Source organism: Echiichthys vipera (assembly GCF_963691815.1).
Source record: "Echiichthys vipera genome assembly, chromosome: 22".
Classification (NCBI taxonomy): Eukaryota; Metazoa; Chordata; class Actinopteri; order Perciformes; family Trachinidae; genus Echiichthys; species Echiichthys vipera.
This window is the reverse complement of record NC_139847.1, coordinates 17,513,433-17,528,551: the sequence shown is the minus strand read 5'-3', so window position 1 is coordinate 17,528,551 and position 15,119 is coordinate 17,513,433. Positions and strand designations below refer to the sequence as shown.

The window sequence follows — 15,119 nt, the reverse complement described above, 5'->3', positions numbered from 1 at the left end:
CCTTTTACGTCAGAGCTGCTCTGCCGGCTACATGGAAGAGTCAAAATCCATACCGTAGTGAATATTCCTACGGTCCTACAGACTATACCGTTCATCCCTAATATCAAATCTCTATCCCTAAGGCAAAGACACACTGCAAAATCATCTCTATGTGTAGCTCTAAAACGGAGCATAGCACTAATGGTGCCAGTGTTTGAGATTTGGCTCCCACTGGGGTTCCCAGTGCTGAAAATATATACATTCAAGATGCTGTGAGGTGATCTGGATAACCGGGTTCACCAAGATGACACATACAGTTAGGTTCAATCAGCAACAGTAGATCCAACTCTTGATGTTAGCTGGCAGCCACTCAGCTCCTTCCTTCAGCCCAACAACTGTGAGCAAAGACACATCAACACACATTAAGTGACATGTTTGCTGCTCCAGTTTTCTACCAGACCCCTCACTGAGTGGGCTGATGCCTCTTGCCGCTCCCATCATGTGCTCTTTTGTGATTTAATGATGCATTTCTATCATGTTTAATTCAGCTATGTAGATTATTCATTTTTTTTAAAGTCCCTGAATATCTCAAGGCCTGGTGCAACAAAGTTTTAGGTGACATTGAATGAGGCAAAAGGGAATATTTTATTAATCTGTCACTCTGATTTAAACCTTGTTGTATATATATTATATGGAACACGCATGTATCATGAGATTTTTTTTGTATCATTGCTGAAGAAAGGTCTGGAGAGGAATGGTGCGGGATGGGAGGGGGTGGTCTGACAGTTCATCGATTATAGCAGCACATTAGTATCGACACCAAGAACTCACTGGGAAAGCAAATCTTATCTTTGCAAAGCTAGGTAGACAGGGGAGATGGGAGTGAGGGGGGAGATAATGGGAAAAGAGACGAGTGGGAGAGGGAAGGAGGGAAGTACAGATTGGGGGTGAGGGAGATATGAGATGTAAGAAACCTTGGCAGAAAGCTTATCTGTTATGTGAAATAAGAAGCAGGATGAGACCGAGAAGTGTTGTTTAAGGGTGAAGCACTGAAAATAAATCTACAAAATTTGATGAAACAAACCATGAGGCAAACACTTAAAAACAAGAAATGCCAACTTTTCCCATGCAATGTAACTAACTTCCATGGGTCATTCTTATCAACTGATAGCCAGACACTTACAGGACAGCTAAAATGGAGTTTTAGGCACTTTTCAAGAATTTTTATTTTTTTTGACTTATAACTAAAAGCATTGGTGTTTGCCATCAGACGCATTGTTTATTACTCCTGTAACTTTCAAAAGAAAAAAAAATTAAATCCATATAAAAATATGTCCAAAAACTATAATAAAAATGTGTTGATGAATTCATGACTGCGGTCGCTTTACGTCACCCTGGTATTGTGGCAATGCAGTAATTTACACAGCTCTCCGCATCTTTCAAACTAAACCTAAAAAACCATGAAGTTATGTATTTTAAATTTTGGACTGTTAATAATTTTTTGGTCGACCAGTGCTTGGTCGATTATTTTGGGGCAGCTATAATGTATTGTGAGTGTAAACTCCCTTGCTCTTTACTGACAATTATTATCCTCTACATGTGCACATAAAAACAAATACTGGATGTAAGTTAAGTTTTCTCTTGAAACAGTGTAGATCAAAATTAGAATACAAAGTACCAATTCTTTATTTATTCTGAAATACTATTATTTGTTATTGTTCATAATTTGATATAGAGAGTATCCACTATGGCTATACCCCTGCATGTTTTTTTAAATGACCAAGGCACTTCAACAAAAACCTTTTTTTTTGTGAAAAAAACAGTGAGCAAAATTAAAGAACACTTTCAGATTCCTCCCAGTTATTGGTGACAATTTACTTAATTGTTGGACACCCGCTATTTATCTTGCCGCTCTCCTGGTTACTTTGCAAGATAGCAAGCTGCTCTAAGGTGATTGAAACCCTGAGACAGCAGGTTGTCCAGATGAAGGCCAAAGGGATGACCCTCTCAGCCATCAGAGAGAGGTTGGGTGTTCCAAGTCTGTGATTTCAAGTGCAGACGAGTACACGAGAGGACAGGATTATGAAAAGACTCAATGGGAAATCTGTTCAACACTGAAGCTGGAGTTGCTCGCCAGTTCACTGCGGAACAGGGCAAGGATCTGTCTCGGCTGTTTTTGGCTGAAAGCCCACTCTACAGTGACCGAACCTCTCATCAGCAGAAAGAATAAAATTGCTAGACTTGCTTTTGTAATGTCTAAGAAACCCACTACAGTTACCGAACTGTGGAAGAGACTGCAAGAAAAATGGACCAAGATCAAACCAGAGCAGTGTGAGAAACTAGTGATGTCCTGTGGGCGCAGATGTGCTGAAGTCATTCAAAGCTGTGGCCTCTACACTTTCTATTCATTTTTGAATCCTAGAGAAGAAAACGTTGTTGAAATCTTCCCTTGTGACACAATGGTTACTGTTCTCTCAATGTGTTCACTTAATAAAGAAGTTGATGTTCTGAAATTGATGTGTTGTGCCCCGCAAGTAAAAGTGTAAATAATTATGTATAATCTTGTTTTCTGATTAGATATTGATTATAATTATTGATTTGAACAGGATACTTTTATAGACACTAATCCCACAATATGATCATGTGATCATTAGATGATACAACTATAAGGCTATAGATGTCAGACATAATTCTGGACTGAAGAGGAATTGCACTGAAAACTAGATAACCTGTCATACTCAGCATGTGTTGTATGAGTCACTGGTAGGGAGTTGGACAAAATGTGACCCAGTGCAACTTTCATGTGACTGCAGAAAATGGAGACACATTCATCCTTTCTGGACAGATATTCAACATGTCTTGGTGCTTTCAATGCCACCTGCAGATATAAAGACCTACAGCTTACAGAAACCTTCAAGATTGTGGAATGATAGTAGAAGGAAGTTCGAAAAAACATCCAGATGATTGAGAAAAGGACACTTTGAAAAAGGACATTTTGCCAGGTATTTTGTTTCCATCTTCTTTCTTCTAAAAATTTTCTCCATCCATCAAAATGCTCTTAAATTGTGCTGCTTTGCATTTTAAATCTATATCGGCAGTCACAGTGCTTTCATAAAAAAAACAAAGAAAGCATGGAGTATGATCATGCAGTTTGAATATCAGGCTAGCATTTTTTGGGATGACTGCCAAAGAACATCTGAAAAGAAAAACAAGCAGAAAAAAAGTGACAAGCAGCCTGGAAGACCAACAGCATCCATGATTGAAGGGGGATGAGCAAAACAAACAAGCTGAGGACCAAAAAATGGAGGGATAATAAAAAAGGAGGAACAGTGGGGTAGTGGTTGGGGGGTGGGTGACAAATCTCTTAATCTCTCCCTTGCTCTCTCTGGCTATGTTTGTTTTGTGCAGGTTTGGGCCTCAACTCGTCTGTCGATCCCCTCGTAAATTGCCTGTGTCGACCCAGCCTTACAAGCTTCCAGACACTCCCTGAGTCCCTGTTAAAATGGTCACGCCAATAAAAGCCCATTCACTTGTAATGAATTGAGAGAGAAGCTAAAGACTAAAGGGGCTGATTTAGTGACAATTGTTGATGATCCTTGATTGAGTTAGAATTGAGCTAACCCGTCTCTCTATTCCTATATCATGGCTGGTATTGCAGGGGATTTCTTAAAGAAAAAGAAGGCTGACAATTCCCATTCCTTCTCATCCATCTCTGAAATAGACTTCTAGACAATGTACAGTATGAAGGGAAACACCTCCCCCTGGAGACACTGTAACTAAATCTCAGATCTCAGTGTGCTCAGAGCAATGCTTTGTGTTGAGTAGAATTCTGCTATGTGCCTGCAGACAAAACAAAGTCACTGCAGACATAGCAAAAGAGAGGGAATAAATGTTAATAGAATATATGCGGATGGCAACTGCTTTAAATTAATATTACACAAGATGTTTAAATTTTAGTGAATAGATAAAAACACAGCTCAATCTTTTTTTCCTTTCTGATAACTTCTCGATGAAGTCACAACAAATCTCCAAGTACCACAGATGAAAAATGAAAAAATCGCTGCAGTAGTGTGATGGCATTCAAATCCTGCTGGGTTGCATTGCGAGGGAACTGCTGATGCTGTAATCTCCAGGTAAGCTGTTGTAACTCTCGCATTGTTGCTCTCCACTCTCTGCCTCACGCCTGAACGTTGAGAATGGGACACTTTCAAGACACCATGACCCCCCCATCCCCCCACCCCACCCCCCTCCGAGCCGATTACAGCTCTGAGGTCAAGATAAGCTAATGTGACTTTGTCTGGAACTGTGTGTGTGGCCCTGAGGCCCCTGGATTACATGCACGAATGGATTCTAAAGTAGAAAAGTGTATAGTGCAAGAATTAAATACAAAGCAAACAGTAGTCGAAAAATGTCCTTTGTTTGCAAAAGCTAAATAAAGTGAAAAACCGTAGGAACACAGGTGAGCAGGAATTCATGTTTTATTTCTAGTTTTCTGTATCAACAGAGGTGTATTGATTTGTTTTTTCTACAGCTTTGAAAGATGAGGTGTTATGTGCACAACAATGTGCTGTAGAGAACACCTATCATTTTCCTCGGGCTTTGGGGAATATTCTGCCCTCTACAACAGCCAACAAACAAAGAAATAAGGACAATTCTTTCTAAAACATTATGTGTACAGTGCTTTGCTCTTAAGGCCTCCAGTACGATTGACGGTCACCTGAAAGCATTTGATACAGTATAAATAACAATGCGGAAAGCTGATTTTCATAGGGTAAAAACTATTATGAATTGTGTTTATTAACACGTATATTTGGATTATATTCCATTTTCTTTCACATTCAATTAATTTCCAACGTGCTTCCATCTACCAAGTCAAGTATATCTCTACTTCCTATTCTTGCCTTACAGGTTTATGGGTGTTGACCATCTGGTCACAGCATGGGATCAAGTCGGCTCTCTGAAGGCTGCACCAATGTACGTGTACAAAGATATAAATATATAGAGAGAAATATAAAGACAGTACAGACTCAGGTACCGCACATTCACAAAGTTTCATAGTTTTCTTGGAAAGTTCTTGTATTGTTGTTTTTCTCTCGTTAAAATAGCAGGAAAGCAAAATTGATGCATGATGAAAATATCCTGCAACTCAAAGTCACTCTGAACTTAACTGAGTAGACTGAACTGAGCTGCCTGCCTGCACATTGGTATTATATTCATATGTATTTTTGCATTTGAACATTTTAAGGGAAAAATCAACTTTGTAATGAAGCACTTGTTTTATATATTTATTATATGTATTGCATCTGCTTGATTCCTTTTTTTTTTCCACTTATTGGTGCACAACTTAAATAATTAACATTTACCATCATGAGACAGTTTTTCTGTGGTTATTGAGGCACAACTCTGTCCAGGCCAAACTAATTTATTTCATAATGGACAAGAATAAAACACCATATTTCTTTCATGTTATACGTACAGCACATTTGAGTCCATCATGAATGTCCTCTCAGAAATCACAGTGGTCACAATCACAATTCTGCACGCCAGGATTTTTCTGTTGCTCACCTCCAAAGAAAATGTTAAAAAAAAGCGTGATAAAGAAATGCTGAGCTTTCAAGTACCATCATCTTTAAGAGCTGTGTCTTTGTCAGTTAGAGAGACAGACGGAAAATCTTAAAAGTGTAGAGAGTGCAGGAAAAAGCTCACTGAGTTTGAACCCACCCAAAAATATATATAAATAAAAAAATAGACATACCACTGTCAAAACGATTGCTTCACAGTTTCAACACCTAGTCAAACATCTTGCCAGGTGCCAATGTGTGTATAACTCACTGCTGTTCTAAAAACGGCTTCAGTCTTTGTGAAAATATGCATATTTAAAGTAAACAATGCTGATAATATGTCAAGTTTTTGGAAAACAGTTGGTAGCCTTGGGCATCTCACGGACTTTCTTTCTTTATGGCAGTAAATCAATACTCAGTGTGTGTATGTCTGTATGTACCATGCATGTGTCCGTGTGAGTGTGTGTTGACCTACGTATATGTTATCTCGATGTGTGGCTATAGTTTGACTGTCTGCTTGGGTTCAAGCATGTTTCACTGCATTCTGTCAAAATCCCTCCACCCACATAACATTTCACATGCGATTCTGAAAATGGACAGAGTTATTTTAGAGTAGTATGTCGCAGCAGGAGATTTTTCTCTTGTAGAGATCAAGCAGCCTGAGAATAAGTGTGTTATTATCTTGGTGACCATTGCAGCACATAATGTATCTGAATGTATCCATGAGACAGAAAACCACTCAAGCTCAATGAAACGTTTCACTGGAGTGATGAGACACTCTTAATGACAACAAGTCAAGGTTGTGTACTTTGTGGTGATGCATCAGGTTCAGCCTTCAAATGATTCAGGTCAACTGAACATTTCTGAATACATCAGCAGAAGAAAGAGAGAAAATCAGTTTGTAAGGTTTTCATCTACAGAAATTAAATCATTATCATGGTCCGACCAGCACATTCAAGCATGTTCAGTGGGATAATCCCTCTCTCAGTGCTCGCTTGTCTGCAGGATTGTCCCAAATATTTCCTCATCCATATGATGGCTCATGTATGTATAGTTTAATACTGTTGGAAAATATAAAATATTCTGCATATATTCCGCAATAAAACTGTATTGAGCACAGTGTGAAAACAAGGGCAGTTTCCACATTTTGATTTTGTTGCCACCACATGTGCCTTGTTCACCTTCAAGTCTTTTTCAAATAATTCATGAGTCTGCCCACAACCAGAGACAACCCTTTGCTTAGACATCTTCCATTGTATCTGAGGATTGGATGTTGTGACATTAGCTTACAACACATATAGTTCTGTGAAAAGGTCAGTGCAGTATGAGTTCGGAGACTCAGATTCAGAGGCTCGGTGAGAGTATAAAGGCAAAGAAGAAGAGCGAGGGCATCTGCTTTGACCTAGACAGGGAATAAACAAACAAACAGCCTGCCAGGCTATCAGAACACACAGTGAACAAACAGGGCAGCTGACAAATCTCCCTCATATCTATGAAAACAAGCCAGGTACCACACAGGTTAGCAAGGTGAGGTGTTGGAACAACACATGGGTGGTATCAATGCTACTTTTATCCATATAATAACCCTATTTTCCCTCATTAATTCATCAATTAGGCACATGCTTTCAATATTCATGTCTCTGCATCACTGCCCCAGGTGAATGACTTCCCCCTCTGAAGGTCAAAGACAAATATCAAACCAAGTGGGTGATTCAGTTGACTGAGAGTCAAATATATTCTCAGGTATCATTTCATCATTTATGGTTTGCTCTTGCTAATGACACGCAGCAAAACATATACTTGCCCATAAGGTTGTCACGATACCACTTTACTTCTAGTATAAAGAAAATTGTACTCTATACCATGGCGAAAAGTACCAAATAGGACAATCTGAACACAATAATGGTTTAGAAAAAGTCACTTATGGATTGCAGAAGGGTTTTTTACAGCAATGGTTTAAGCAACTCCGAGGTGCACCTAAATGCACCATGTAGTGCCATCGGTGCCCACAGCTTTACTGTTCATTGTTTGTTCAACTCCCAGAGAAGTAAAAATGTTGCCACACCGGTGACTTCAGGGAAGTAGCAGGATTTAACAGTTCTGTTGTTTCTCTGACATCTTACTCCGGCAGTGGCCATGGTGTCTCAATAAGTGCAGCCGCAGGCTACTGGTAAATCAGTGTTAGCTGCATGCTACCCCCGATAACTATCCTGTGTTGTCTGTGTTGTTGTTTTTTACAGCTTCAGAACTTTCGATACTATTTCAATACTATTGAATGTGTAATTAATGGCGATAATGTAATTTTAAACACGTGCAACTGCCCACTGTCCATTATACACTGTACGTTAGCAGAGTGCTGGTGTCCAATCATGCCCACCCCAAAATCTGATCATGTAGAGCAGACAGTGTGCAGACTCTCCTGAACACTGCACCTAGCACATTTCACCATTTAGCTCCTTCTTCTCAGGTTGAAACTGTGCTAATCCGAGGCCAGGCCAGGCCAGGTCAGGCCGAGGAAACTGCAGTTTTCACTGTATTCTGTGAGCCAGGGTTGACAGTAGTCACCCTCACTATTAAACCTGCTTATAAATGACAAATGCGAGCCTTCGATTGCTCATTTTTATTGAACAATGTGAGAGAAAGCCATTTCGATTACTTGCCATATAATGTTCTACTTCTTCAACGGAAGACAATGATGGGGCCAATAAATAAAGGTCGGAGCAGCAATAAAAACAGCTCTGTTACTGTATCACCCTGTCACATTCACAAAAGAAAATCCTGTGCGCTCAAACATTCAGTGAACACAAAGATTACACACGTGCATATTCAAACTAAACCCACACTTTAAAAAATCCACCTGGGATCGACCTCAATCTCCTTGAAAGGTCACCTGCCAATAATGTGCAGTTAAGTCTCAGACATGCGTAAGCTCTGCGTAATTTTTGGTTCCACTCCAACACTGTTTATTGAAATTTCATTAGCTCAATCTCTGTTATTCTAATTACACGGACACCTTTTGCAGCAAATAAAAGTTAATGAGCTTTTATGAAAATGGCTTGACGTGACCTTTTTATTTATTCATTCATATCCCCCCTCCACCTCCTCATGTCCCTATCAAATTGCACTTTGGAAGGTCCCTGATATTGGGGTATTGGGAGGGATGAACTCACCCCTCCCAGAAACACACACAAAAGCAAACACACATTGCCAAAAACACTCTTTCCAATCAACATCAATGAGTCATTTTTCCCTCTCCGTTTTCCATAGATCATTTAGCCTTGTCATCCATTAATCTGCAAAATGCCCTTTTCAAGCTGTTCATAAACACCTCATAGATCTCCAAAAATGCCACCACACTCTGAGCCCACAGCGGCTCAGCTCCCTCCAGTCAGGAAGTGATGAATGTCAGAGTGAATGTGTACATTACAGTCTGCCAGGCAAGGCCGATGGACTTTGGGTTGAGGTGTACCAGAGGGGCAAAGGTAAATATTATTTACTTGTGTAGAGCTGTACTGAATGTAATTTTGTGACATCAAAATGAATAGGACTGGACTCGACTATTCAACTACTCGGATATTTATTCTTTGTGTAGGTAGTCGGTTTTCAATTTATTTGTTTTTTTGTTTTTTTTATAACACAATTATTTTTTAGAAAGCCTTAAAATAAACCGATCAACACGTGTTGCAGCACAGTATTTGCATTTCAGCTCAGTGTGCGAGACTTTACTGTGTTTTGCTTTCCTTTACATTTACGGTTGCTTTTCCTTCTTCCTCTTCTCCCCACACTGGGGCAGGGCAAGCAGCAGGACAGTCACTTGTTGCTCTGCTACCAATGTTAGCTGCTCTGTTTCAACAATGTTGGCTAAAAAGACTAGCAGGCTGCAATGTGTTTGGAGCCATTACCACTAGCCGTTAATTTATTAAATCCAAAAAACATTGCACACACGTCTTCACTAAGTAACACAGGCAATACAATGAAGATAAACACAGTTTACCGCCATGCATATGCCATTACACATGGAGCTGGCCTTCACAGTTTGTACTATAATACTAATTATATTAGTGTAGCCCAATCATTATCTGCAACTGTGCAGAAATATTGAGTTTAAACTGAATGAATAGATATGCAAAAAAACATGCAACATTCTAAGGTTGATTCAGAATTTAAATGTCAAATTAAGTGAAGCATTGTAACTAATCGGTGTCTTGGAAAAAATATTATTCAACTCTGTACTCTGACTTTAATTACCATGGCACAAGGCAATAGTAAGAGGGTCATTTTGGGAATATTCTCTGTACTGACTACTTTCATACATGAATCTGTATCAAGATGAGCACAAAATAACACAAACTGTATTCATTTAATACCAATACAGTACAACTATTTTATGGTGAATAGAGAATTCAATAAAAATAAAGTGGATTCAAAATTTAGCAAAAACACCAACTGTCAAATTCCCCTTTCCTTCTCTCTAAATTACTCATACACTGAATTATAACTATTAACATCATAATGTGACCTAGTGGATGGCCCTGAGGTTTATAAATCTGCTCTCTGCTAGCAGAAGCTCCATTATCTTATTGTCTTTAATGTCATAAAAATACGGGGGAAGGTGGGCAATGGCTGATGCTGTTGCTGCTTTGGGCCACTGCAATCAGCTCAGAGGGAGCGGGATATCCAATATTGCAGGGAAGATAGATGTTGAGGAGAAAAGATAGATCTTAACTCTAAAGCTATTACAAAGTCTATTGTTTTTCAATGCTGATGTCAATTACCTCAAGCCGCTTCAAGCACCGTTTTGCATTCCATAATTCACGTTTGTTGCAAAGGAAACCAAGTAATGATAATTGAATGTGTACAGCACTTCTCTGAAACAATATTCACACGTTCATAATCAAGACAAAATACAGCATAAACATACATTACCAGGCCAGTAAAAATCATCAGTGATATAGCTAGGTGAAGAGCTGTGAGTAAAAAAATGACGGGAAGTGGAAAAATGTTATTCTGAGTACTGCTTTGTGCAACATGATGGACTTGTCTGTGCTTTTCATTTTAGTTAGGGAACATTAGCAGGATATGAGATTCAGTCTAGACTGTGGTTTTCCCTTGCTTCAATTTGATTTGCTTGGCTTTCCAAAGATGACTCACTCAGAGCTCTCACATATCATTTTGTACCATCGTTGTAAAAAAATCATTCTCATTTTAGCTTTCACTCACTTATTAAACCACACAATGTTTTCCTCTTCAGACCAAACACTATATAATAAGTAATAATTCATGCAAATACATAAATTGCACTTCAATTTAAACATTCAAACTAATCTATTTCTATGAGCATATCGACACCGAATCAGAAACTTTTATATTAATCATATTTTTTCCCTGCAGCCATTTTAAATCTTCAGGTTTTGGATCCTGAAATAACGAGCCAACCAATAAAAAAATACTTTCGCAATAATAGATTTTCTCTACCGCCAATGTCTTGATCAACCAATCTTTTGGTCTCACAGCATAGTGGCGTTTGAAAAACGTAAATATTACAAAGACAATTGACGTAATTTGGGGAGTTATAGCAGTTAAACTGGATTGTGACAGTGGATAGTCTTCAAAAGAGGGATAAACATACTTCGTTGTCAAGATAACGTATAGGCACTGACAAAGTTTAAACTGGAAAAAAATACACTGAAAAAGAGCAACATTTATTGTTTGGTTTTTACAGTGGTATCAAATTGGTCTTGGTATCGAGACTCATGACATTTACTAATATTGGTATTCCCTACTAAATTTCTGGTATCAGGTGATCCTTACATCTAAATGCAGCTATTTGGTGCCACACATTTTAGAATATATCAGAAAATACAGTATGGTATTGACCTGCCCCAGTGAACCATACTAATCTAATAATTGCTCCAGAGTTTGAACAAATTCCAAAGAAAAAGCTGAGAACACAGCCTGAGATAGGCTTTGAAGGATCATTAGCATCCACGACCAAGAAAACAAAAGGCGCAGAAATATCACAGAGGCAGACAGCAAACTCTTCAAAATGCTACTTTCTCTGTTGAGGCCAAGCACTGCAGCATGAACCAGATCCTTAGAAAACACAGCAAACATTCATGACTGAAAAGGCACTATTTTGTTAAAGTCTCTAGAGCCAGGTAGCACCTTTAACTGTTCAGTACACAAAGTTTACCTTTAACTTACAACCACCTCTTTTACTAACAGGATCTGTCTGCTGTACATTGACCTTGATGAAAAGTTTAGAACTGGAAAAGAAATGTGATTTCTAAATGGAATGCAATGTGTTTGTCAGGCACTGACTGTGGTGAAATGCACCCCAATCACAGCAATGCTGAAATGGCTGAATTTGTTTGAGGGAATGAGTTTTGGCCTGTGGCAGTGCTGTACCCAAAAAGGGATTTAAGCTCTTCTAGGGATTCAGGACATCCATTGCTGCCTGAGATTCATGCATTATTGTCTCAAACCAACCCCTGACCTCGTCTGCAGCCCCTCACTGTTCCCGATCGGACTGAAACATTCATCATTCCCTTATGTGGAACAAAGGTGCTTCTCCATCCATTCTCAATGACATAGTAGTCATTGAACCATATGGAGGGAATATGGAGGAGTCGGGGTAGGGCGTACACAATGCCATTGTCTCGGTCTTGTTCACCAGAGTGAAAGTGAAATGGGCCCTAGGCGTTATGTAAAGGGACAGTGTGCAGATTTGTACATGAGCATGGGGGTCAGTGAGGCACCAAATAGGAAGGATGCACGGGATGCACAGCAGGAAGAGGCACTGCTACAATAGCTTATAGAATGAGGAAGTAAAATGATAGCTGGAATGTCGTGACACATTGGGCCTCACGCAACACCATTACCATAACATTTTCTTATATTTTCTCTTGATTTTCTATTAAAAGAAAAAATGAGAGAAGTCAACTCCAGATGCACCAAACTTTGTTAACCATCCAAATCTGCCCTAACTGTGTGCTGAATAGTGAATACCACTTCATCATTATCGTTTATTAGCATATGGTAACAACCCCTAAACTCTGTATAAGGGTGAATGTTGTGCCCTGTGCCAATAGTCTGGCTGTTAAAACAGGTGACGTGCCTTACGTTCTAAAACCAGCTGCTGGTGACTTGTCAAGCTGAGTCACAGGCAACAGCATCAGCATCTGGCTTGACACAAGATAAGAGGGGCCAGTTTACACTGCTGCAACTTTTCCCTGCAACATTTTAAAGCAGTTTTGTGTCGTCGTTAACAGTGCTTTCAACACACCATAAATTGTGCATAATATTATGAACAATAAAAGAGGAAAGTTGTTTGTATGTAGATTCCTGTGATCGCATTTCTACCAAAAGCAGCAGCATGCAGGGGCAGGCCAAGTTCCGTGTCAATTAAACAGCACGACTGGGTAAAAATAATTATCAATACTGCAACAAATGAATAACATATGTACATATGGTGCATGTCTTGATATATATCCAACATTTAAATGATTTGTGAACAGTGTTATTCACATATTAACACATTGTCAAAATTCCAGTGCATTACAGATGCCGTTTAATAGTTTTTGAAGCTGAAAATAAACATTTGACTCTTTTTCTCTGACTCTGTTTGCATTTCAATGTCATCATGCAATGGTTTATTTGACTTAATCTTCTGCTGAATCTTCAAAAATTAGAACCAATGAAGAATAGAGTACACTTGGTTAGTGGTACACATTATTTCCTGAGGAGAACTGCCTCTGATGTGATGGCTTAAACCAAAGGCAGGCTGTACAGGATACGTAGCGCTGGCAGTCTTGCTCAGCCCTCACTTCTCCCCCCTAAACTCTCTAAGATGAGAGTGGTGAACGGCTCTGTCTGCTGTTGATATGTCACAGCCAAATCAGTACAGTGAAAGTTGACTGGACTTAAGGCTTGCTGCCAAAAACCTAGAACAAAAGGAAGACTTTGGAGGAGACAGAGCAGAAGGGAATTGGGAGTCTCCTATTCGCCTCCTCTGCCTCATAGCCACTGTTAAACTGCAAAAAAAAAGCTTGATCACTGTATGCAGGTCGTCAGAGTCAGGCGAATAGCATGTTTCAGTAGCTGAGGCTTTCAGGAATGGGGTGTTAAAATATACAGTTTTACCAGCCGGTAAGCGTTTTTGATTTTCTCACTTATTCTGTTCGCTTTTTCATCTGTCTGCTCAAGTGTTGGGTGTAATCACCTGGATCTTTTGGCCCACTAGAGTGTAAGATTGCCTTAGGCTTTGGCACCTTTCTATTTAAAATGTGAAAGACAGCTGGGCACTGTGTGCTGGCATTGGTCATTAGCAGCAGGTGCAATCATGAAAACAATAGCCCTGGAAATATCGTCTACTAAGAGTAGAGAGCTTCTTGGACAAAGTGATCAAATAAAAAGCAGTCCGATTTCTGTCCTTTTTATAATTAACTGAACAATAATTATTTTTCTACATTAACCATCTATTGGCAGGACCACTACAGTGTAGTGTAGCCATTTTCTACAAATCACATTCTGTACATTGTATTGACTTATAAGACCATCCTGAGAACAAAGGGGGAAAATATTATATTTGGACCAGTACTCTTTTACTTTACTATGGGCCATTTTAAGACCATATCATGTCAAGTTTTTGGACCGTCGTACTACCATCCAGCCCACCAGTAGTTTTTTATTTATTCAATTCCATAGTGGGAACCCTCTGAAAATGTTTTATTACTATGGGATCCTTATTTAGTATCACATGATGACCTCCACTGAATACTGAAGCTACATTTCACCATAAGTGTCAGCCGTCGAGCACCAATCTAGACGAAACACACAACAGTCAACATGGACGTGCACCCCTCCACCTGCAGCATTTCACACTAGGCCTCTGTGAGCACACAGGAGTCCAGACTGTGTTATTTCCACATCACTGGTATTCTACCTGCTCACAGACCTGCTGCCCACCACCTGTATAGTGTGATGGCATCCACACACATCACCAAAAAATCAGGCCATGTCACAGTAGTTACGTGGCTGAAGACAGACAAATTAAACAAATCCATCTCTAGCTCATGAGCTTGTGTGGAATCTGTGTTTTTGCATTAAGCATAGTGTGTCAGTTGGTGCATTAGGGCTACACACTAGAATGCACTTATTCATGGCCAAATTAATGTTACCAATGATAAGAGGACAGAAATAATTTAATTCATAATGGTGGACATTGAGAGAGTTTTGTGCCTATTTCAGTCTGAAAGACTCACGCAGCCCGGTCTAAATATTGATTAATATCAAATGAATATCAAATTAATGTAAAAAGTGAGGATGAGAACAAGACAAACATAAAACCCTAATCAAATAGATATATACACCTTTCACTTATACATGTCCATGATGGATAATTGCACTTGTTGATGACAAGATAATAATATCAACCAATGTGTCTATGATTAAATTGATTAAATTGTTTACAACAGAAAAAGTTTTACATAGAACTTAATTTTGCTCTCAAAACACCAGATTGATGTTTTGAAATTTAAAAATGCGAAAAAATTTTAGTGGGCAAAACTATGATGGTGT

General features: G+C 39.1%; 1 protein-coding gene across 1 annotated transcript in view; it reads right to left on the bottom strand.

The window, feature by feature from the left end:
- The window catches only part of nrxn2b (neurexin 2b), a gene marked incomplete at both ends in the record, with an annotated part of 653,173 nt that overhangs the window by 617,868 nt on the left and 20,186 nt on the right, over positions 1 to 15,119 (bottom strand). The window lies entirely within an intron of this gene.